The sequence below is a fragment of the Lissotriton helveticus genome, chromosome 10, assembly GCF_964261635.1.
Source record: "Lissotriton helveticus chromosome 10, aLisHel1.1, whole genome shotgun sequence".
NCBI lineage: Eukaryota > Metazoa > Chordata > Amphibia > Caudata > Salamandridae > Lissotriton > Lissotriton helveticus.
The window spans coordinates 752,123,164-752,150,250 of NC_136071.1; positions in this window are offsets into that span (position 1 = coordinate 752,123,164).

The window sequence follows — 27,087 nt, forward strand, 5'->3', positions numbered from 1 at the left end:
GTGCCCAGGGATATATTCTGGGCCGATGGCTCATGACACCTCCAATAAACAGGGTCGTTAGTTAAGGCGTTGTATACCCACCTTAAATAATAAGCACAATCCTTGTCAGGGTGAACCACTAAAGTCACTAAATTAATCTGAGCTCAACCCACTGGTAGATATTGCAGACGGGTCTAACTTAGAGGCAATGTGTAAAGCATTTATGTAGTAGCAAAAACGTTATAAAGTCAAAACAAAACACTACACAAATTCCAAACCAATTTAGAAAAATCGAGTACGTTTTAATAATTAACATGAGACCAAAACAACAAAAAGCCAATACAGAAATGTATTGTTAAATTTTAATAAACAAAAGAGGATCCAAAATCTTTAACCTCCCACAACCGCATTGACCCACTAGAAGGGTTTACCTTGGGACTTAGGGGCCAAATATGATGTTGGTGCGACCCACCAACATTTCTAACTGCAGTCAGGCCACCTTATTAGGATGCGGTCAGTCTGACCACAGACCAACCGCATTGGCCCAGTGACTGACCAACAGCTTCTCGTGTGCTCAATGAGCCAGTCGGGAGGTGGGTCTGATCGCATTCCTCACAATGGAGGCGGTGCCTTTTGTAGGCCCTGCAGTGGGGATTGTGATCCACCTTTCAGCTATTTCACGCCGGTTCTTCCAACATGAAAAGGCTGGTGGGAGGGCCTTTTTGTGGCCCCTAGCAGGGCACCTGTTCCCTGTAGCCCTCCACTAGGGGCTCTGGGGAGCACTTGTGGTATCCCCCTATACATCCCTCATCCTTACATCGTGTCGCAGGCATCGCATGGTGCCTGACACGGGGTGCAGGGATGTTTGAAAACATGCCTCTTTGCATTGGGACTTGTGCTGTGGCCCTTTTCCAGGCTGCAGCACAAGCCTCAATACAAATAGGCATGTTTCAACCACCTCTGCGGTTGGGAGCACCGACTACCTGTTGATTGGTCCCGTTCACGCAAAGATGGCAGTCGGACGCTTGTCCGCCCATCATCTTAAGTGGTCCCTCAGTCTCATAAATGGAAGTCAAAAATTTTCTGCAGGGCAAGGTGGAGCCAGTAGCCAAGGAGGGCTCAAGAAAACTGATAGCCATTGGGCGCGGTCCTGATGAAGCCATTGATTTTTGGTAAGAAATTTGAATTTCATACTTAGAGTAGGCCCATTTGCAAGTGGATATTTCTGGTGCTGTTGCCCTGTAAAGTTTTCTAATTCACACTTAGGGCCTTATTATGAGTTTGGCAGTCTGTACTGACAGTCATGGTCCAGCCACCACGAGCTCAGCGGTCCGACCACCATATTATGAGATGGGAATATTGCTTTGCAAACACTGTGGCTAAACCGCTGAAATCGCCAGCACACTGCTGACCGCCGGGGTGGCAGTCGGGGGAAAGCTCTGCCATGGGGCTATACAGAGGAGTACACCGCCGTTCATATTATGAGTTCGCTTTTCCATTAGCTGATCGCTGCAGTGGGCCTGCTGTCTACAGTTCAGCAGAAATGAAAGGATTAGAGTGCATACCCAACCCTGTTCCTTTTCTTTCCAGCAACAGTAGATCCATTTCTCCAGGTCCCCCCTTTACAGCATTATCTTTACTCAGAGGAATAGGACCCTGTCTTCGGTGATCTACAGGTAACCCTTTTTGTACCATTTACTTATTGCCAAGACTGGCCACATATGGGCCAGGCTCCAGTAATGAGTAGGCAGGATTTTACCACATGTATCATGCATATGAGTGTCTTTGACACATATACAGTCGAAATACTCATACCTGCATTGATACATATGGAAAAGTGAGCTGCAGCAACATCACGGACACTGCGGTAAACTCGTATTATGGCGGTCGGAAGACCTCTGCCACTGAGGTCTTCTAGATGCGATGGTCTTTGGGTGGTCAGACCTCAAAACTCATAATGAGGCCTTTAGTCGCTTTTTTTGGAGCTTGTATTTCTTGAGGGGATCAAGCCGGCAGCTTGCAGCTGAAAATGGCTCCAAAAAGGCCCAATACCATTTCTGCCAGGTTCTCCTGATTTGATATGATGCTGCAGGAAAGCACTGAGTGGGGGAATCTTGAATCTTTTGCCCAGTGGAAAAACATTGCTTTGGCGGATCTGCTTGACACGTTTGCCCCAGACCTCTGGAGGACTTTGAAGGTAAAATATTTCCAAATCTCAAATTTTGAGAGGTGGTAGGAAAATCCAGGCAGGAACAATGAAGGGGTCAGGACGCACTCCAGCAGAGGCCACAAGCAGCAGCCAAGACAGGTCCGGTAGGAAATGGCCTGCTGAGCAGTTGCAGAAAACTGCCTCTTGAAGCTTGTTGTGACCGGTTAGCTTAAATAGGAGGCCAGCCTTATGATGCTTGGTGTCACTTCATTGTTCTAGGCACAAGAGAAGTACGTCCAGTCCTTCAGGTCTCTTCTCAGGTCACAGACAGCAGGTCCAGTCTTTTCCTGTTCTTCTTTAGGACCAGAGAGTGTTCTGAGGAGGGAACTGGGGATGCTACATTTATATCTGGCATTAGCTTGTAAGTGATTGTGACTCATGGCTAATCCCTAACCAATGGAGTAAAAGTTCCCGGGGGTTACGCTAACCACGTATGCAGAAATTCTTATATGCCCTATAGTTAGCAATCCAATAGTGCCCCACTCTCCGCAGATCCAAAATGATGATACCTGTCTCCCCTTGTGCAGAGACTGTGTGCCAACCCCAGAAATGTGACTGGGGAAATGAGCAGTTCCTCCTTTGTGGGGCAGCAGCTCTCCTACTTACCTTGGTGCCTGTCTGACTGTGGGGACAGAAGAAGGGGTCTGTTCAAATGTCACAGGGGAGGCCCCTCTAAAGTAAATTAAGTCCCTGTGCACAGCCCAAATGGGCATCATTCCACAGGAACAAAACACCTCCCGGACCTCACAGGCCTTTGTCTCTGCTCTGAAGCAGTTTTCACACCTCATTTATGACCATTCCATCAGAGGGTTACAGCTGAAGGGTACTGCAAGTTAACCTCCATCAGCTTTCGGCAGGGAAAAGGTAACCTTCTACCTTTTCCTTAATATTCAATAAAAATTTAACTTCACCATTGAATTAGCCTTTTCATGATTAATCATGTTTCTAGCTGGCCCCTGCACTGAGATAGCAGAATTAATATTTAATATTGATTCTCAGTGATTCTCTATGAACCATCCACCTTTCCTACAGTGAATATAGCTTTTGGGAGATATCCACTGTAAGGACATGTGAACATTAAAATTTCCACATGTCCTACATTTAAAGTATTGTGCCTTATGTGATATAAGGCCTACATAGAGGTGCTTATTAATATTTGAAAGGGAGGTTTTGGCTTGCTAAATAGGTTTGCTTTGACTGGTCAAATTTCTGTTTTTAAAGTGCTATAGTAAGGCTACAATAGTAGGCCAGAAACCAGGTTTGCACAGTAATGGATGGCACAATAAGTGCTGCAGTCCACTAATGACATTTTACTTACAGGCCCTAGGTACACTTTGTACCATATACTAGGCACTTATAAGTAAGCTATGTATGTCCTTTAGGAGTACGCCAACTCAACCATGTTCAAAGAGGGTGTGCAGGCACCTTACTACAGGTGAGCAGGCAAACGGTACACAGAGTTCTGTAGCTAGCAAAAAAAGACAGGGCAAAAATATGGGGGCACACCAAATAACATAGGGTCATATTCTATACCACCATTTCAAAAAGCAAACACAGTTGCAGAGCAACCAGACACAACTACTTAACGGAGGAAAAGATCAAGATGCCAATGTCAGGAATTGTTTGGCAGCCAATTACTTTATGTGTCAAAGTTACTTTTTAGCTTAATGGTTGCTTCTGCGACATTGAATAACATTACTTTTTGTGGTAATAAACCTATACTAGTATACTAGAAGATAGTAAGTATAATTTCCAGACAAAAGAAGAGCTACGAGACACATGTCAGAGGTTTAAGAACTAGGCTCACAAGTAGGTCCCTGATAGAGAATGCACTTTTAAACGTATTCTTAGTTTGAAAGTAAGCTAGATGTCCAATATTAACTAATATGTTTTTTTTTTTAATGTAGTTAATTGCAATTAGCTTTAAGTATGAAAAATGTAATAAAATATACTAATAAATCAAAGAAGTTTGTTTTGCATTCATTATGGTAGGATAGTTTAGGACACTATCTGTACATCTGAAAGAAGGATTTGTTATGACAGATTAACCGCCCGCCCTTTTCTCATGCTGTTTGCAGGACTGGTATTTCTGCCGTAAATGTTAGTACTCTGTCCTCCATGACTGTGCAGTATTCGTGTTTTTGTAATGTTAATCTTGAGTATGCATTATCAGCAAGGGTGAATCACCTTGGGGCATATTACCAAGGTCCTTATCGCCGCTTTAGCGGGAATTTTTCCCGCTAAAGCGGCGATAATTTTATCGCCCTATTACCTAGCTGTCGCTAACACCAGTTAGCGACAGCTAATAGGCGATAGCGGGCATTTAGGGGCCCACTTTGCATGTCAGCGATAATTATTGCTAATGACATGCAAAGTGGGCGTGTCAAGATGTTAGCGACTGGAAACAGTCGCTAACATCGCTATCCCCTATTACCAACTTTTGGAAATAATCGCGCTAAGCGCGATTATCTCCAAAAGCTAAAGCCTGCCCAGAGCAGTTCTTAGCCATGTTATCCAATGGTAGGTGGATAACATGGCTAAGAGCATTTGCTCGGTAATGCATGAATATCGCTGACTTTTCAGCGATATTCGTGCATTTCGGCCGATTTTTATCGCTTAGGAGATGAACCTTGATAATATCAAGGCTCCTAAGCGATGAAAATAGGCGCAGCTCGGCGATATTATTTTGGCCGCTAACCAAGCTTAGCGATAATTATCGCTATAGCTTGGTAATATGCCCCCTTGTTTTTAATCACTGTTTATTAATTATGTTGTTTATTCTTTTTGATTTCAGGAAGAAAGGAAGGGGCCCCTCTCACCAGGATTCACCTGCAAGGGCTGCCTACCCTTTCTCTCTTCAACTTCTTCACGAGCACGGGATTCTGCGGACACTATAACAAACTGACAAGAAAACATGTCAGGGCTATCCGTTTGGCTACATCAGTGGGGCAAGGGCCGCTGTTATGCTCTTTTGCTTCAAGGCACTTGCCAACATGGTCGGTATTATTACATATACCATTCGTAGTGTTTTATCATTATTAGACCACGTGTTCAGTTTACTCCATGGCCCTTGGGCACTTGCCAACAGGGCTGGTATGGCCTTTTATTGTCTCATAGTTGAATGCAGTCATAGGAGTAATTGCACGTTTGTGGGACACACCACTTCTAGTGCGCACACGGGACGATATTTCAAGTGCAGCATTATCTGTATCTCAGTGTTGGCTGCCAAATCGGGTCACCTATAGCTGGACTGTGATCCATCCATTGTTTACAGAGAGTGGGTGTGGATACTTTTTCCAGCGCTATGACAACAGTCTACAAGGTCCCAGACATGCGTAGTGCGCACCAGCAGTAAATTGTATGACACAACTTTATTGGTCTCTAGCATAGCACTTGCATGAGCTAGGAAGGTGGCGAGGTCTCTTACTCAGTTTCAAAGCAATAGGCTTTATTACATAAGCACACTCCACGAGCGGCGAAGACAAGTTTTAGAACGCCGAGCATGAATGCATTTATTCATGCCTGCCAAGTATCACGCATTAGGTGTGACGCTCACGCATTTCAGTGCGGTGTTCTGCAACACCGCACTGAAATGCATTGTCACACATTTAATGCCACTCCGAAACTCTGGTTAAGCAGGGTGCCAGCACGGGCCATCGGCGCCTGTGCACCTGTGTGCCGTCTCTCAGGGCTGCTCGGAGATGTTCTGCCAGCAGCAGCTGGGCTCAGTAAATAAATAGTTAATAGTTCGCTCTCAGCTCCGGAGTTGCTACAATGTTACAATTCTGCCGGGGAGCCAGCCTGCCGTGCCTGGCTGTATATTTCCTGCGGCGCACGTGGTTTTGGACTGACGCCGGGGCTGGGCCTGCCCTCCGCAGTGGTTGCTACTTGCTTTGGCACACCATGGGGGCCCCGGAATTATAATCCGGATGTGAATGTAGTGGCTCCTCAGGTCCTGGAGGAAGAGGATGTATCGGTAAAGTGGGACAGAAGCGGCGGCGGGAGATTCAATCTGAGTTGTCGAGTCCTCGGTGCGTTGCTGACTATCTGCGGTACGCAGCCCACAATAAACCCCCCGGCGGCGTTCACTTTGCCATATACCAAAACCAGAGTGACTGAATAATTTCTGTCACTGTCTGATGACTCACCGACAAGGACACTGAAGGCCGCTTCGCATCACAGGCATCGTCGGCGATTGTGGGCGCAAAAAGTAGTGCGGCCGGGCCGGGGACGAGTCAGTGAGTCTCTGCACTCGGAGACTAAGACTGCTGCAGAGTGCATATGCTGTGTGCTGCTGCACCTGCTGAGCGGCCACCCGACAGACCGGGATGACGTCGCAGAGACAGCAGTCTGAACTCGTCTAGTTGATTACTTACTTTGGCCAACTTACTCCCTGAGTGCCAGGCAGTAGAACTGTACACAGAGAGCACCTTGCAGCTAGGATCCTCATGGAGAAGCCGGGCCTCTCACTTCCCTCTGCTAGCTCTCTGCACTGACAGTACTTCGGAAGAGAGTCAGCCGAGTCATCCCGTAAGTACAGAGAGCTTTGTCATACAGCAGAGAGTGGGCGGGAGCACTGCGCATCACACAGAAAAATAGGTGCAAGCTAGAGTATGCACTGAGGGAACGGTCACAAACCGATTCTTTTTCGGTTTAATCAATTCTTTTGAACTTCGTTATAGTAACATTTTTTTGTGTAGGTCGTGTAAAGTAATGTCACAATGCTTACCACTGTGTTAAACTGAAGCGGGCAGCTTCCATGAAATGCCTCATAATAATCAACACATTTCATTCATCATTGTCAAAGTGAAATGTGGGCTTCTGTATAAAACTTTGTCTATGAACATTTTTATTGTTTTTTTTTTTTTATTCACATGCCTTTAGGGCACTTATAACTATTGCAGATGCCCTGCCTACTCAACGTGCTTCACTTTGTTTCAAACACCGACACGACGTGTTTCAGGTTGTTTTAACCATTTTGCCTGGGTATCTCCAAGATGAGGTACTACTGTCCGGAAAGGGTATAATCTGTAAACAGAAAAAAATTGAAAAATGCAGTCCTGCTTTATTTCTGCTACAAGAAATACTTTTGTTTAGCAATCTGCTGTTTCCTTCCTTAATGGTGAGTGAAGTGCTTTGATTGGGAACTATCCAAACTTGCTCAGGAATCCAAGCTACACAGTGAAAAGGTACTCCATAATAGTTTCTTTTTTAACTTTAAAACTGCCCCTGCTCTCCTAGGATGACGTACTACTGAAATTAAGACAAAGGCTCCTTCAGGAACTAATGCTTGCTATGCAGATATCTGCCAAATATGTCCATGCCATCTGAGACTCCTTCTGAGAGTTATGCCTTTTTAGCTTGCAGCAGATTGTATTATAGGGCTTGTGATTTTAGTTAAACCAGTGCAATTATGTGCTTAAAATACCATCTTAGCAAGTGTTGAAGCCCCCAAGAAAATATATACCTATGTTCTTTCACATGACATGGGCTTGTTTGGCTAAAAGAGGCAAACAATAGTGTCTGTCCTGCTACTTCAATACAAGGTTCAGCACTGATCTAGCAGCTACCTTATCAGTACTGCCCAACCATGCCATGCTGTGACTGCGGCAGCAGAAATCTTAGTCAGTTGATTGCTGAGAGCCGTGTTGGGGCCTCTCACGCCCTGTTACAGACTCAGTCGGGGTCCAAAAATGGGTGTAATTTATGACATTTATAAGTTTCCCTCATCTTCATGCTTGATTTTTCTCGCAAGAAAGTGTCACTCATAGCCATTGAAATGTCACTCATAATTACAATGAAATTATGAAGATGTCACATATTGCAATCTGAAACCTTGGCAGCTATGTTTATTTAGACATTGTCGGCGTCTACCATTTATTTTCATACACACGTTTTACCGACATTGGGGATACAGGAGGAGTCTCCCTAAGGAACGGCAATTTATTGAAATGTCAAGCTATATTATTTAATACAGGATGTATCTAACAATACTAGGTTGTCCATTAGCTCTGCAACACATAGTAAAGGGCGGTCGGTATCACGGCTGCCGTTTTCTATGTTGATGACATGCTGTGTTATTTAAGTTTGTCAGGATGGTGTTGTTGTACACGTGATCAAGCCTTTTGGTGAAACGCGTTGTGTGCATTAAACAGCAGTTGAACCACTATTCCGCTGGTTTTGTGATTCCTGAGAGCGTGCGTATTTTTTAAGCCTTGTACGCATTGTAATTACCGGTTATCTCCGCTGGTGTGCACGCCAACCTCCACGGTCCTCAGAAGTCTGGAAGGAGACATTTTTGCAGGTAATTTATATATATGTATACATTTATATTCATGTATACATCCCAGAAAATGACAGGAGGGGCTAAATTCATATCCTCTCAAAAAGGGATTATTTGCTCTGCTATATGGCCTACATCGACACCCAGGAAAGAACATCATCTAACCATGTTCATTGGAAATGTATCAAATACTGCTTTAAGTCCTGCTATGGGAGGCCAACAACTAGGGAAACTACAGTGATAAATGTAAAAGAACATACCCACCTTCCCCAACATCACTGAAATAGAAGTCAGAGACGTTTTAGAAAACATTAAAGATGCAAGCATGAGCTCCCAACAACCAAGTACTGAAATTAAAAAATATATCTTCACCCATGTTCCAGAGCACGTTACTAGCCAGTTACCAGCCACCCCAACACTAAAACATTCAATAACCCAAACCTAAAAAATCCACCAGCCAAACACCACCAGTCCCAAAAAATATTCATGGCCTGATTACGATGTCGGTCAGAAAGCCTCTGACCGCTGGTCGGAGGCTTTCCAACCAACATGTAAGGTTTAAAACCAGACTGCCGTATTACAATGATGGTGGTCAGAGTTTAAACCAGCTGGGGGGTCTTACTCGGTTCTAATGGGCTCAAGGAGCCTGTCGGCCAGTCGGGAAACCGCTCATAATCTCTTAAAGACGGCGTTTCTGCAGTCGTAAATATGATTTCGGTTTCCGACAGCCTTTCCGTGTCGGATTTTCCAAAATGGAAAGGCTGTCAGAAAGTGACTTCGGTGGCCCCCCTCGCAGGGCCCCCTTCCCTCTATCCCTCTGCTTAGGAGTCTGGGGGCTCCAATGGGGCCCAACTGAAAATCCCTGCACCGTGTGGCAGGCACCATGAGGTGCCTGCCACCCTGTGCAGGGATTTTCACAAACTTGCATTTCTCAGTGGGAGCTTGTGCTGTGGGCTGAATCCACCTGCAGCACAAGCTCCCATACTGAAATGGGAATTGCGACCGCACCGTGTGCCTCCTAATTCAGTATGCGGATCTCCGACCTATGTTTGGGCGGTTCACCTGAGTTGGTCGGAGCAACTCAGATCGACATTGTAATCTGGTGCTTAGTGAAGTAGAAATCTTACCTTACCTTAATCTTACCTCTAATCTTAGAAATCTTTTGCACACAAAAAAGAACAATAGTTGTGAGAAAAGAATTATTATCTTTGCCACCCCATCTAATATACAAAAACTGGGACAATGTGAAACATGAATGATGGATGAGACCTTTAAAATATATCCCAAACCATTTTACCAACTATACATGATCCATGGGGAATACCAAAACACCAAAATTCCCTTTATATGCCCATTACTACTTAATAAACAATCTACAACTTACACAGAACTCCTAACACAAATTAAAGAACAAACTAATAATTTCTACGCTCAAAAAATAATTATTGACTTTGAAAAAGCAATGATACAACTTAAAAAATGTACCCCCACACAGCAATGCAAGGCTACTACTATCACTTTAACCAAAGTATATGGCGCATTCTACAATAGTCTACATCAACGGGCCGATTTCGATCTGGGTTGGAAAGCTCTCCGACCGAGCCGGATCCGGAGTGTTTTCCAGCGGAGCCGGACTCCTGCAGTATGACCGAGCGAGTACAATGCAGCTGTATGCTGCCGGACTCGGTTCGGTCGGACTCCATAGAAGTCAATTGAAGCCGGTTGTACAACACATACATGGGCTCCCATTGACTAAATGGGTACGTCTAACACAAGGGCCCCCCCTACAGTGGGTACGCGCCGGTGCCATTTGCACCATACATGCCTGTGTTCTGAGTCGTAGGGCTCTGGCTATGAGAGGTTCGCCGTAGACCCCCAAAGGCAACTACCCGGATGTTTTGCAAGCCGGACACTCCGGCTTGCACCGGCTCTCCAACGCTTGCATCGTACTGGCTCGGTCGTAAATCACATCCATTGCATGCCACAACTAGCTTACGGCGGAGACGTACGGAGTGGTTCAGACCCAGAAACAACTCAGTCTGCGAATTTCACGTAGCTCGCATCGTACTTGTTCGCTCATACAGCTTTACGAGTCTGGCAGAAAATACGCGTATGGTTTGTAGTTTTTCTGGCCGGATCGTGTCCGGTGCCCTTCTGACCCAGATCGGAATCGACCCTTAAGTGTAAAATATGCAACAAATAGTAAATCAAATTAAAAAAATGAATAGCCCTAGCCTATGTTCCCATAACTAAAGTAGCAAACCACTACAACTTACTAATAGAAAGTCCATTCTACCAAGCAAATCAAACAAAATTAACCCCCCTACTTGACTACTTCAAAGACACATGGGTAGAGCGACTACACAGACCAGGACACAGGCAGCAACCTAAATTCCACATTCCATGGTTGAATGTGTATGACAGTACCCTAGCCCAACAAGCTAAAACCAAGAACACAGTGGAAGGATGACATAATGCCTTCCAATACACATTAGGAAGAACACAACCAACCCTACACAAACTACTGAAAGCTATACAAAAAGAGCAAAGCTAACAGGTACTTAGACTAGACCAATATGTAACTAAAATAGGCCCTAAACTAAGTCAATAAACCAAATCAATGCATGAACATTTGCAATATAAAACTATACCTAAACAACCAAGCAGTGGCAGCTCCTCCACAATGGCGGAGGAACATCACCCCACTGCCTGGCTAAGAACCAGCAAATGTTGCATAGTTTTATTTTACATTTGCAGGTTCTTAGCCAATGGTGTTGGGAGGGTTGGGGACAAGGCATGGGAGGGGGGACGAGGAATGCTAGTGCACTCCACTCCCTTAGTGTTCCTGCCGACATAGGTTTTCCCAGTCCAGCTGCATTGAGCAGCTGGATGGGAAAACCCCACAGACTCCCTAGTCTGATCAGGAAGTCTTTCCTGCCCACTCAGACCAATCACCGTGCTGCAGAGTGAGGTAAGCAGTGCAGGAATTGGACAAGGAGTCTGTCCTAGGGGTTGCTGGGACCAGCCAGGAAGAGGAGAGGGGATGATACGCAACGTGGCACTAGAGGCATCTGCTGTTCTTTTTAATATTGTATTTCTACACCCCAGTGGATGCCTCCCGCGTGACCTTACCCTTCCCCACTACCATTTGCTTATGCCAGCCACCGCTGTTCCCAAGGACTAGAATACCTAGAAACAATAGCAAAATCCATACTTAAAAAAAATTATTACTACATAAAAAGTATCTACCACAATAACCAAAATACGCTAACAATTGATTTCATTTTTTAAAATGTTTTAATATATTTATTTTGTCAAAAATAAAATAATATTTTAACCATAATAATTGACATAATAATATAATTAAAATTATAAAACATTACTACCAACTAACTGAATTAATAAATTGAATGCACATACATTAGTACATAAAGGTCCTCATTTTGATGTTGGTCGCATCTTCGGTTGCACTTTAACCGCCGTAGTACAATAATGGTGGTTGGAAGTGAAACCGGGCGGTCATTCTGGCTGGTATCCATTAGGGTCAAGAAGCCCCCAAAAATGTCAAAATAAAAAATATGGGGGAAATTAGCATCAACATCGATTACTATGGTGGGAGGATGTTTAGCAGTCGGAAAGACTGACCTCCATGTATCGAACGGGCTCCTCTAGCCCACCAGTGCAGCGGAGGGGTTCATAGTCCCTACAATGGTGGCGGTGTCTACCAGGCATCAACGGAGGGATTATGATGTCCCTTTCCTACCACCTGTTCATGGCGGTTAACCTGCCATGAACAGGTAGGAGGAAAAGGACTTTGGGGGCCCTAATCTGTGGGCAATGGTGCCCCCCTACATATCCCTGCACCATGTGGCAGGTATCGCATGGTGCTTGCCATGTAGTGCAGGGATCATTACAGTGCCCCTTTTTTGTATTGCGGTGGGTGTTGGAGCCAGCATCACTTGCCACAATGCAAAATATGGCATTGCGCACACCATGGTGGCGGTCGCATCGTAATGCTTACTGAGGTACCGCTGACAGCCTGTCGAGCAGTCCCGTCCATGATATGGTGGTAGGTGGACGAAAGTCCGCCCGCCATCCTACTCAGGCCCTATGTTTTCAAATATATTATGTCAAACAATATGTACTATTTTGTATAAATATTCATATTTTCTATTTCTAATAAATTTAAAAATGGCGAAATATATATTTTTTAAATAATTCTAACGTAAGATGTAGATAACAATTCTCTAATATTTAAAATTGTATACAATATGTTCTATTCAATGAAAAAATATTTTGGCCCTAATTACTATGTCAAACCGTTTCGGTGTTTGTACCGACCAACCGTAGGTCAGTGGTTCTGAACACCTCATTATGATGCGACCGCACATGGTGTAGTCGCAAAGTCCCATTTCTCTCTGGGAACTTGTGCTGCAGGTGGTTTCTGCTCTCAGCACAGGCTCCATTAGAAAAATGGGAGTTTGTGTAAATCCCTGCATGGGTTAACATCGGTATCCCCTGAGCCCCCAACCAGAGCCCACAGGGAGAAGGGGGTCCTGGTAGGGGCCCCAAAGTTACTTTACGACAGGCTTTTCATGTCGGAAAGCCTGACATGAAAGCCTGGCGAAAACCAACATCATATTTCTGACGGTATCTGTAGGGGATTATGGAGGGTTTCCGACTAGCCCATCGGAAGCCAGACTGAATGACCAGCCAGTTTGAATTCCAACCGCCTTATTCATAAGACGGCGGTCGGAAGTCAAAACAGGGATGTCAGCCGGAAAGCCTCTGACCTGTGATTTGAGGCTTTCTGACTGACATCTTAATGAGGCCCATAGTGTTTAATAAAAATATATACCAATAAATAAAAATAGTATTTACTTTTCCTTTGTAATATACTGTAATAAAATATAAGTAACAAAATATTCTACACACTACACTTAAAAAATTAACTATTCCAGCTACATTAACACAAATTTCACAAAAATGATTATACACTAACCCCTCCAAATTAAATATTCCTACTCCAATCTAACTAAGTTCAGGGAAAGTGCTAGATACTAACCCTATACATTACTATTCCTACTCCAATATCACTTTGTTCCAGGAAAAGTGTTGGACACTGAACCATAAAAAAATACTATTCCTACTTCAATATCACACAATTCAGGGAAAGTGCTGGGCACTAATCCCTCCAAATTAGTTATTCCTACTCCAATTTAACTATATTCAGGGAAGTGTTGGACACTAAACCTACAAAATCATTATTTCTATTCCAATATAACTTCATTCAGGGAAAGTGCTGGACACTAACCCCTACAAACTGAATATTAATACTCCAATCTAATTAAATTCAGGGAAAGCACTAAACATAAACCCTAAAAAATGATTATTCCTACTCCAATATAACTAAATTCAGGGAAAGTGCTAAACACTAAACCCTCCAAATTTGTAATTCCTACTCCAGTTAAACTAAATTCAGGACAAATGCTGTACACTCCACCCTAAGAAAATCATTATTCCTAGACGCTAAATCTTACAAATTGATTATTCCGTCTCACTAGAACTAGATTCAGGGAAAGTGCTGGACACAAAACCCTCCAAATTTAATTTACCTACTCCAAAATTACTAACATATAGAATAGCAGTAATCACCAAACCCTAAAAATTAACTTCTTCTACTACAATAAAACAAAATTAATAGAAAATCCCAAACCTATTATAGTCATTACATTTCTAAATTTAAATATATTACATTTTTAACCATCAAAAACAAAATACAAGAACAGATTACAAATAAATATTTGAAAATGTTTGAAAAATATTCCAAACAAAAATTACCAAAACAAAAATTTCAATTTCTATATAAACAATTCAAAAACCTAAGGAACACAAATAACCACACTGCCAACCAAACAAATGTAAAGTAAAAAAGTAAAAAAAACATTGCAAAAAACAAAAGAAATTAGTTAATAACGTTTTGTTTAAAAAAACATTTAGTTCAAAAGTTACAAAAAATATAACGGTTTTCGAATTGAAAATCAGAAACTACAACTTCTCAAAATTAAAAAATATATTTTAAAAACACATATGGAAAATTCCACAATAAAATAAACACTAATAAAATTCATCTATAAACATTTAACCTTTTTTCAAATCACTTATTATATTAAGACAATACAAATAATATGTTCCTCAAATGTATAAATCCAAAAATAAACATAACATTTTTCAAAATGTCCTCAAAAAAAGTAAAAATTAAAAAGAAATGCTAAACATATAAACCCAATTAGTTTTTTCACAATTGTCTCATTTACAGAACTTTTTGAGCAACTTGTTAGAACAATTACTACATTTATTTAAATATTCATACACTACCCAACAATATCTCTACACTAAATCTATCTACAAAACATTTATAAATTCTACACATTTTATTAAATAATGTTACATTAAAAAAAAGTATACTGTACATTATTTTTTTAAATAATACTTTAAAAACAAAGATTTCAGTACAAAATTATTAAATTAATAAACATAAAAATACACATTTATTTTAAATTACACCCCACCCTTAACCCCTCAAAACCCAATATCCCACTCCTAAAAATGCTTATATTCTGAAAATATTACATAAATAATAAAAATTCCTTAAAAATGTCATTAAATGTTATAATTTTTTTAATTACTCCCCACCATTATCCCTATTAAACCCAATATTGCACTCCTAAAACTAGTACCATAGTAATATATATATATATATACATTACTTAATATAAAATTATAATATATTTAATTAAATAATAACATCTTTTTTTATTTACTCCCCACCCTTACCCCCAATAAACTCAATATCCCGCTACTAAAAAATACATTTTATAAAAAAATGTATGTTATTATTAACATTATATTTATGATACAACACAAAAATTACTTTTAAATAAGGATTACAATTACATACATTTTTGGGTTTTTTCATAACTTTTTGATTGGATTTTATGCCATAGTATTGCCCAATTGGGCCACAGGTATATACGGATACATACATATATATAAGCATAATACCACCAATTGAGGATACAAACAGTGAACAATCCAACATGCTGTGATAAACCTTGTCCAAGTCTCTTCTCTTCTCTTCAACCCAACATTGCACCCCCACTCCCCGGTGTTTAACAATATATTATGTTATGTATCTCGCCTATTTAAACGAACCGCAGCATCAAGTGGCCATCGATGGCTGAGGCTCCAAAGTGAGACCCCTGTAGTCTGCCCAAAAACATCCATATTCTTTAATGTTTCTAGGGACATCCCCTGGCTTGGAAAACTAGCACCTCCAACCCCATGCAGAAGCCCATGCCTCTCTTGCAGACGCCTACCAGCTGCATATCTGCCTTCCATAGTTGGGCTATATCACACTTGTCCAGCGCGAGGAATAGGAACAGGAGGTGGCGTCTATACCGATTGCCCCGAACCCTTTGCTATTATGTAGTAGACCTAATCTGGGAGATGGAGGGAGTTCCCACCCCCGTACCTCCACCATCCAGGACAGCACCCTTTTCCAAAACCTGTCTAAGACAGTGCAGATCCACTCTACTGTACTGCAGACACAATGGGGATGACACCAATCCCACCCTCCAGAGCTTATGGCGGGTAAAATAATCCCTATGTAGATATTTGAATTGAATAAATCACAAAACTTGACAAGATCGCTGCCCCTGTAGGATTCAAGGGCTTCCTTCCAGTTATCATTGTCAATGGGGCCTAGATCTGACTGTAGCATTGCCCGGAGAGCCTCAAGCATAGAGGCATGGTAGGAAGCAGGCTCTGTAAATACTATACCAAAGGAAGGTAACGTATACACAGAGTTCAAAAGGGGAACTTTCCAACACACACCCCAAACAAAAGAGGATGTGACTAACCTTTCCCAAGAGAGTCTTCATTATCTAATCGGAAAAATATGGAAAGGCCATCTGCATTGGCATTGGCAGTCCCAGGTCTGTGTTCCACTTTAAAGTCCATTCCCTGTAGAGCTATGGACCACCTCAAAAGTTTTGGGTTTGCTCTTTCCATATGCATCGGCCATCTGAGAAGTCTGTGGTCAGTTTGAACTAGGAAGCGAGTACCAAACAGGTATGGTCTCAGCTTCTTCAGGGACCAAACTACTAAAAAGGCCTCCCTCTCAATGGAACTCCAATGCTGTTCCCTAGGGAGTAGCCTTCTGCATATAAAAGCAATAGGTTTGTCTTTTCCATCATCATTTGTACGGGAATGGACTGCCACTATCCCTAGTTCAGTGCCATCGGTCTGCACAATGAACAGCTTGGAGTAATCTGGAGCCTTGAGAATAGGTGCTGAGCACATTGCCTCTTTTAGGATATCACACGCCTTTTGGCAGCCAACTGTCCAGTTCACTTTCTTGGGCATCTAATTGGAGGTGAGTTCTGTCACAAACCTCCTACAGTACCCTGTCAGGCCAAGGAATACCCTGACTTTAGTCTGGGTTGTTGGAGCTTCCAAACCCAGAATGGTCTGAATTTTAGGTTGAAGGAGTTGGACTTGGACTCCACCTATAAGGTAGCCCAAGTAGACAACAGTTCTCTGCCCTATTTGGCACTTGGATGCCTTGCTAGTTAGGCCTGCAGCTTGCAAGGCCTGTAAACCCTTCACCAGGTAGACCAGGTGACCCTGCTAGGAAGATCTAAACACAGCAATATCATCAAGATAATCTGCACCAAAGCCTTCCTACCCAGCAAGGACTTGATTTACCAACCCTTGGAACTTGGCTGGGGCATTCTTTAGACCAAAGGGCATCACAGGAAACTAGGAGTGTCCATCAAGTGTATAAAATGCTGTCTTTTCTTTTGCTCCAGGGGCCATGCCAATCTGTCAGCACCCTGCAGTTAAATAAAAGGTACTTAAGTATTTGGCAGACACCAACTTATCTATCAATTCATCATCCCTGGGGATGGGATGTGCATCTGTCTTGGTGACAACATTGAGCCCTCTGTAGTCCACACACAACCTCATTTATCTCTTTCTACCCTGTGGATGAGGTTTGAGAACTAGGACCACTGAGCTGGCCCAGGGATTCTCAGAAGGCTCAATGACCCCCAACTCCAGCATCTTGCTGACTTGAGCTTTGATGCTTTCCTAGACTTGGTCAGACTGGCGATAGATTTTTGTTTTCACAGGCAAGTTGTTTCCAGTATTCAGATCTGGGGTAAACCAGGGTGTTCTGACCAGGGGTCAAGGAAAATTGCTGTGCATACTGTAGCAGAGCCTGTCTGCAATCAGCTTGCTGTTGGGCAGAGAGGTTATCTGAGTAGATAACTCCATCCACTGACCCATCTTTAGGGCTGTAAGAGAGGAGGTCAGGGAGAGGTTCACTCTTTGTCTCTTGATCGTCATCAGTAACCATCAACATAGTTATATCAGCCCTGTTACAACAGAGTTTGAGGCAGTTCACATGGATCACCCTTTTGGGGGACCTGCTAGTACCCAGGTCTAACAAGAAGGTGATCTCACTCTTTTTTTCTAGGATAGGGCAAGTGCCTCTTTATTTGTCCTTGAGGGTCCTTGGTGCCACTGGCTCCAAAACCCACACCTGGTGCCCTGGTTGGAATTCTACCAGTGTCTCTTTTTCGTCATACCAGAGCTTATAGAGCTCCTGGCTGGCCTCAAGGTGTTTGGATGGTTTTGGCATGTACTCTGCCACCCTTGAACTAAGCCTAGTACATAGTCCACCACTTCTTCCTTTTGTACATGATGGAGTCTCTCCCATCCTTCCCTCACAAGAGAGAGTGTGGCCTCTTATATGGTGAGCAAAATTTAGAGAGAGACCCTGTTACACCCAGGGGATTGGAGTACTAATCAGTAGTAAGAGAAAAGAAATCCCTTGGGGACAAATGCTTATGACACACAGTGGTATTATGGTTTACACCAATTTAGCCCATATATTAGAAATAGATGTCCACAAACCAATCAATAAATTGTGTAGTTCCTCTTTATTTATTTTTTTAAAAAACGTATTTGAATATTTCCACAAAGTTAAAAACAGTACATTACAAATGCATTCAAAAACATGTACAATTACATCGCAATAAAAAAAAAATTGACTATTAAAAAAAGGAACAATCCTTTGCTAGAAGAATTTGCCAATACATAAAATAAGAAGTACAAAATCATAAAAAGGGGGTAAGGAGAGAAAGCAGCAGATAATCCTATTTGTCATATGAATACATATCAGGGAACCTTAATGTAAAACACTACTCCAGGACACACTCTAATTTTGGTGTCTATGGGGTAAGCTCTATCCCTTGATTATGTGAACCGGGCGTCGACGCGTTTCAATGGTTTAAAAACAATCAACCATCTTTTTCAAGACCAAATAGATATGTCTCTCCTATATCAGGCACTGGATGGTTGCTCTAATATGGTGGCCAAACAGACGTTTGAACTGAAAACCCTGCTCCATTATGAGGCACCTCTCTGTAGGCAAAAAGCAGGCAGGGCAACAGAACATCCCATCTCCTTTTCAGTTTTTGATAATAATAAAACAGTTTGTAAAGCCCCTGGTTACACTAGCTAGTGTGTCCCGCGCTGCGGCCGGAGGATGCTACATGTGATGCAATAACAAGAAAGCAGCCTGAAACAAAGGAACTCTATGTCTGGAAGAGCCATGTCTTCAGTTTTTATCCAAAGATTTTTTCAGATTGTTCCATCCGAAGATCCAGGGGAAGCGCGTTCCACTGTTTGGCGGCCAGGTAGCAGAAGGATCGGCCCTCCATTCTCATTCTTTTTATTACTGGGACTTGAACCAGCCCGAGCCCCAGGAACATAAGGCCCTGGTAGGAGTATATGCAGACAGTAGATTGTAAAGGTAATTTGGGCTTTTCCGCATCAGGATCCGTTGACTAATACATAGGGCCTTGCATAGAATTCTTTCCTTTACTGGAAGCCAGTGTAGAGTAGTTTGGGCATTTTTGGACGAGGCTCTCCTATTACTGGAGCCTATAAAGAGTGCATTCCCGTAGTCCAAGCGAGAAGTGACAAGTGCGTGGACTAGGGTTTTCCTGGCAGCTACCGGGAGCACATCTGAGGTCTTCCGGAGGCCTTTCATTATGCCAAAGCATTTTTGAGCCACAGTCCTGATGTGGTGATCGAAAGAGAGATTAGAGTCTAGCCACATCCCCAGGTTCTTTACCTCCTCCTTGGGGTGGGGGTGGTACCCAGAGTCTGCGGCCACCATCTTGTGACCATATCGAGGGAGCTTTATCCACAATTAGGACCTCGGTCTTGCCGCCATTCAGCTTTAAGCAGTTTTTAGCCATCCAGACTGCAAGCTCTTGTAGGCATGTGGAGAAGTTAGCGGCAGCTTCTTCCTGAGATTGGGACAGTGATACTACAAGCTACGTGTCATCCGCATATGACACAACAATGATGCGGTATTTTTTAATGATTTTTGACAGAGGGGCCATATACAGATTAAAAAGTGTAGGGCTAAGTATAGAGCCCTGGGGAACTCCCTGACCTAACCTGATATTCTTGGAGTAGTACGGCCCTTGGGATTCTTGAAAGCTCCTGTCCTGTAGGAAAGAACTTAACCATTTCAGAGCCAGGTTGGTCAGTCCACTTTCCTTAAGGCGCTGAAGGAGTATGGGATGGGCCATGGTGCCGAATGCGGCGTGAAGGTCCAGCAAAATCAGCGCCACTGTTTGTCCTGCATCGACGTGTCTGCGGATGGTTTCAGTGGACAGAAGCAGTGCTGACTCTGTGGAATATGTTGCCCGGAAGCCCGATTGTGTGGGGTGGAGTAGACTGGCCTGGTTCATGTGCATGGTTAACTGAGCATTGACCGTCTTTTCCACAATGTTGGCAAAAAAAGGTAGGAGTGATATTGGTCGAAGATACTCTAACTGGCTGGCGCTAAGCCCGTTTTTTTTTTTTAATGGGGACAACCACTGCCTCTTTCCACCTTTGAAGCCCCATTATCATACCTTTCAATGTCTTGTTAAATCTTTCAAGAAGGCCATTGATTTGTGGGTGGTAAGGTGCTGTAAACTTATAGACCAATCCACAATCATTCCACATGTGTTTTAAGTATGCAGACATGAAGTTGGTAAATCAGACTGATACTACCTCCTTAGGAAATCCCATTCTGGTGAATATACCATTGAGGGTCTTGGCTACCACGGAGGCTCTAGTAGTCGTAAGGGGAAAGGTTTCAGGATGCCCAGTAGCATGCTCCACTATTTCTAGTATGAACTTGTTTCCTAAGGCTCTGGGAGGTTCTAGTGGACCCACTATATCCACTCATACCCTCTCAAAGGGTAGCCCAACCACTGGTAGTGGAATTGAGGGGGCCTTTGGATATCTTCCTGTTTTGCCATTGGCTTTACAGGTGACACAGGAGCTTACAAACTCCTTCACTTTTTTTGGCATCTGGGGCCAACAAATGTGGGTGACCAATCTTTTCCAAGTTTTGGTCGGTCCCAGATGCCCAGCTGCAGGGATGTCATGTGCTAAAGTCAATAGAAACTCCCTATACAAGTGAGGCACTACCCCTGTCCTAGTGGCACCAGGTTTGGGGTCTCCGGCCTCAGTATACAGGAGTCCTTCCTCCTGATAGACCTTGTGGGAGCCACTGACATATCCCTGCTCCTGAGCAGCAGCTTGCTGCCACAGGCCTTCAAGAGTAGGGCAGACCTGCTGCCCAAGGCACAGCTGTCCCCTAGAGGGCCCCCATGGTCCCATGAGCTCTACCTCGTAAGGTTGAAGCTCCATGGGCTCCGTTCCCTCTGGGGCTGACAGCTCTTTCCCTCAGTAGAAGTGTCCTAATCTTTTTGCTGTGTGGAAGCTGTTTCACCAGTCTTCCTACCTTTCTTCTTGGGAAGTTGCACCATAATTTCAGGCTCCAATCCTCCTTTTTCACCCTGTGCTAGACATTATGCTCTTGTTTTCACGCACTCTATCTCAGGGATTTGCAGCATTGCTGCATGTATCTTTCTACCTCAGCTGAGGTTTCCAGAATATTTCCAAGCAGACAGGCCACTGTGAGCTTTGGAGAGACCACTGCCAGTTTCAGGACATTACCCCCCGATAGTCTAATATCACCATAGCCATGGCATAGGTAGTGGTGACACTGTCAGCATTGGCAACTGGATAGGTTTGTCCAGTTAGGTATTGATTGGGGAAACCAGTGTATCTCTCACCATAGTGACACTGGCACCGGTATCCCTCGGAGCTTCTATCTTAGTCCCATTCACTAAGGGGTAATGCAGGTATTTCTTTAACTTAGGAGGCCAGACAGCCAAAGTGGATAACCCTACCTCCCCTTCAGACTCAATGTATACCCTAATTTGCTCAGAGAATGCTGTTGATCCCATCTGGAGATTTACCATACCAATAGAAAGTGGTGGGGGAGTAGGGGCTGGTTTGTTGGGACATGCAGCATCTCCAACACAATGTCCCTTCTTGTTGTAGTGGAAACACCAGGCCTTTGCAGGATCAAAACCTTTCCCCTTGTACCCACTAGTGGGCTGGGAAGAGTTATTGCCCCCCGATCAGGAGTTCGGGGGCATTTAGAAGACTCTGTGTTATCTTTGGGTTTCTCACCATTTTTCTTCTATGGAGGCTTTGTTACCCCTTTCCTTTGGTCACCCCCAGTGGTTGTCTTAGTTAACCTTGTCTTGACCCGATGGTCCACTTTCCCAATTCTTGAAGAGAAAGTGGACCTAGGTCTACCAGAGGCTGATGCAACATTTCATTGATGCTGTTACTTAACATTTTCCTTCATAAACAAACCATAAAGTCCTTCATAATTCTGCAATTTACTTCCAGTCAACCAGCCACCTAGTGTCTTTTCTGAGTAGTCTACAAATTCCACCCGGGACTGACTCTGGGATTTCGGAACCCCCTAAACATGATTCTATACTCCTTTGTAGTGAGTCCAAATCCCTCGATCAAGGTGCCCTTCATGAATTCATAGGACTCTGCTTCTGCCCCACTAAGGGCCAGAAGTCTGTCTCTGCACTTACCAGAGAACAGCTCCCAGTGGAGTTCCCCCAGTGAGATTTCCTCACTTTTCTGGCTTCACAAGCCCTCTGAAAAGCTGTGAAATACTTGGTGACGTCATCACCATCCTCAAGTTTAAGGACAATCCCTTTGGAGATTTTAGGATTACAGGATCCTTCTTTTTCTAGATTTTTTAAATTGCTGCCAATATTGATGGGTCCTAGGCCCATCTCTCGTCTCTCTTTCTCTAGAGCTAGGAACCTAGTCTCTAGTTCTAGCCTCTTGGTCATCCTTACTAGAAGGAGATCCTCCTCAGTGAGGTTGTCCTCACTGTCTGGTCAGGAGTTGGCCCTACCTCCAGAGGAGCCAGACCCTGTAACTCTTGGGTGTGGAGGGTAGGACACAAAGTCCACTTCCTCCCTAAGTAGTTGAGGTGGTTGATCTACAACATCATCTCTCTCACTATTTTCCCCATTCTCATGAAGGTCTTCACCTTCTTCTATGGGGTGGTCCCTTGGATGCCCTTCCAGGAACTCCTGAAGTTGTTTCCTGGTAGAGTTGGATCCAGTTCTTATTTGTTTAGCCTTATAAGAAGCCTTAACTCTCTAACCTGTAGTTTGGAGTAAGGGGTGAGGTTCAGCTCCTCAGCCAAATTCCCTGGATTGCTTGTTATATTTCTGAAGAGGGGTTCTTTTTGGAAGACCTACACTAACAGTTCTATAGATACTTTTTCTAAAAAGGTGATAGGGACTTAACACAAGGTCCTAACAAGACTTTAGAACTTTGGAACAATAGTCCATTAAAAGAATTGGGTTGAACAAAAGGCAATTTTGGGTGCTTGTCATGTGATCAGAGGTTGACTAAGTTAGTCCAATAAATGCAAGGCTTTACATTCCAACGCTGATCCACCAATGTAGGAGGCTGGCTCTGTATACACTATACCAAAGGTCCAGGGAGCCCACACAGGTATAGCAGAGGATACATTAGGTAAGTACTAACAGCTCACTTTGTGGTAGTGTGGACACATAGTTAGGCTTATCCAGAGGTTGTGTTAAGCATTTATTGTATTCACTCAATCAAGACTGATGGCACTCAGAGACAGAATCCAGACCAATTGGGGAAGTAGAAAAAGGTAAACTTGTATTTTAATTTTAGAACCAAACAGGACTTGGCACAGGTAGGTAAAATATACTTTCAATTTACACAGAAATACAATTGAGGATGATTTGGAGTTGTTACAGGTTTGTATCACATTAAAATGCTATTAAATTACACAGTAATTGCTTTCAGAATACGTGTTAGTTACTTTTGGATTACTTTGAGTACTGGGAATGGTATGCCTAGATCCAACACCTAAGGTTCTCACAATACAGAGTAAGTAAGACTTTTTACACTTTGCAGTTTAGTTTTCTTTTCTCCATACAAACATCAGTTCAACACTTAGGACATTTTAGGCACAAAATCTTTGAAGAAGGGTTCCTATGGGAGAAAAAGTGCTAGCGAGTTCCCAGGTAAGTACACAACTTACGAGTGCGAGTTTTGGGGTTAGGACCAAGGATCCCCAAGGTCTAGATGGGCACTCGAGTTGCACCACCTGCTGCACTGGGACGGCCGGGTGCAGAGTGCTGGGGCCCATCATTAGCCAATTGGGCTAAGGGCGTCTTCGGGTAGAGACTGCTTACGAGCAGGCCCATTGGGTGTGGAAGCATGGCTCCTGGAGTCAAGGTCAGGACTACAAGGGCCAACAATCAGAACAGGAGCTGCACCACCAGCGTCACTGGGGCGGCCCGGTGCAGGGTGCCAAAAAGACGTCGGGACCCTGTGCTTTTCAAGGGAGACCTTTGGTTCTGTGAAGTTGCTGCAGGCTTGGGCAGGGAAACTTCCTAATGGTGACCACAAGCTGGAGAGGTAAGTTGGGATCTTGTGGGATGTCTGGACACCATTGTTTGGGCCACCCAAGGCCGTGGGGCGTGGGGTGCAGGGTTTTCTTCTGGTGTGCGGTTTTCACACTAGCTCCATTCGTGGTTGGGGGGACCCTTCAGGTTGAGGCTGCAGGCGTCTTCTGGAAGCTTGAGGGGGGTCAGGGATCACCAGATCCCAGGTCAGTATCTCTGGGAAGACCTCCTCATGGTATTGGTGGTGTTACTCGAACTCGGGCCATGGACGTCGGGTGTGGAGTGATGTAGAATTTTAGAGTCACCTGAATCTGGATTCTGGTCTTTGTGTCTTTTTGTGAGCAAATCCGGTGCTCAGGGGAGACAGAATCTGTAAAGTGAGTGCAAGGCAGGCCCTCCGGGCTGAGGCGGGTCTGCTGACTGCTCAACAAACCAGTTTCTTTGCTGTAGGCAGGTCAAAGTAGGGACATTTCGGTAGAGCTGGGGCCAAAGCAGTAGGTGTCCTCCTCTCCTTGGGTCAGCATGGTTCTTTGGTCCTTCTTCTTTCTTTCTCGTATCTGAGGAGGCAAGGTTCGGATTTGCCACTAAATACTACATTTGAGGGCATTAAAGGGGTGTTCAGTTCAGGACCAATGGGTCCCTTCATTAGGGAGGGTACACTCCCTATTATGCCACCCTCCAGAGGGAGGAGACATGAGCCTCTCCCTAATTGGCTGAGCCCACCATCGTCAAGATAGAGGGGACAAAGATTCCCTTCCTCTACCCCACCTGAGTGGTGGGATTGGTAGAGGTGGGCACACCTCTCCTAGCTTGGTTGTCCCGCCAATTCTCCTGCCCAAAGAGGGGTGCAGAACAGGTGGGAGCCAGTTGCTGGGGGCAGAAAAAGGCAGTGACTGCTTCCAAAGGTGGCAGGCTTTTGAAGCTTCTCCTCTCGAGGACCCAGCACATCCTGGGGGCTTTGGGCTTTGTTTCTGGACCCAGAGAGTGGAGGCTCTCTACCCAGGGGTCCAGAAGCCTGCCTGGTGGTGGCAAATGACGGGCAACCATTAAGGAACCACACCAGGGCTGATTGATTTTCAGGGGGCATCTCTGAGATGCCTCTGAGTGCCTTTTACCTAAATTCCCCCGCTGGCATCAGTGTGGGTTTAATATGCTGAAAAGTTTGCTACTGATCCTCCCAGCTTTTAATGAAATCATTATGGAGCTGTGGAGTTTGTAATGACTAACTTCCAGACCATATACTCTTTATGGCTTTACTACACTTACAATATCTAAGAATGGACTTAGACACTGTAGGGGTACATGGCTAATGCCAATCTTCCCTCACCTTAGGGCTAGTGCACCCTGCTAAAGGGGTGACTTACCTAGGCCTCAGACAGTGAGTTGCAGGCATGGCACACAGGGATGTGTGCCATGTCGTCTCTTCATTTTTATCTGCACCAAAGCATGCAGCCTGCAATGGCAGTGTGTGGGTGTTAAGGTACAGGGCCTTTGAGGTTGGCACAATAGGAGCTCTAGCCCGTAGAGGACTTCCCTGGTCACAGTGCCCTTGGTACCCATGGTACCTTTTCCAAGGGGATTACCTGTGGCCAGAGAAGTGCCAATTGTGGGTACAAAGGTACAGCCTTGGGAAAGAACACAGGCCCTGGGAACCTGACTGACAGGGGCCTAGGTAATATGATATCAGGTTGCATCAGATGCCATGCAAAAATTGGGGGGTAACCATACAAAAAGGGGCACTTTCCTACAAGCACTATTTGTAACTATTGACTGGTATATTTTTGATAGATTATGCTCCTCAAGATCTCCCATCAGGAGTTTGCCTTCTAGTGGGATAAAGTCGGGGAGAGTCGTGAGGTTAGCAATGTATGGATTAGTGCATGGCCAAGTTGCAGGTATTGGTAAAATTGACTATGAGGCATTGAATATTTCACTTACAGCTCTGGGAATGATTTAAGTGTGCAACCATGTAAAACATCCCCTAAAGAGGAGATTCCAATCTGGTCCCAGCCATGAAAAGCCCTGAAGATTTGCCATCTGAGGAAGGAGTCTATTGCGCCATAGTGGGATTTCACACGTGAGGCGACCCCACCACTGCATCCGATGAAGAGATTGACGCCATACGAGTATTACAACCTTAGTGGCTGGGAGAAGGGCCAAAATATCTGATCTATCATAAAGGTACACACATAGGGTAGGGTGCTCTAACAGCCAACGTTCCACGGCATAGGCTGGATCGTCCCTAGATCTGTACCACTGATCATTCAGCAGATGGAGGTGTGTTGTCGCATGATATGACTGAACATCCACTGCTGCGATGCCCCCAGAGTAGATAGAATGATAGCATGGGCTTAGAGCCACCCAAGAAGCCCCCACCCACAGGAATTGGCCCAGCATGGCATTAACCTGCCCAAACCATAAAAGTGAGCTAGGATATGGATAATTTTGCTACTGATATAGTAAGCGAGGAAGGTATACCATTTTAAAAATAGCAGAGTGTCAAAATAGGGACAGCAGCAGTCCTGACCATGACTTAATCTCAGCTTTGACCCTATCCATTGTTGGACTTATGTTACGTTCCCAGGACACCAACTATTTATCTGACAAGAAAACCCCCAGCTACCCTATGTCCTCATTAGTCTGCAGCAGATCGCTTGCTTATCAGCTATTGCCGAGTGTCCCCTTCAGTGGCCAGATGATGGATT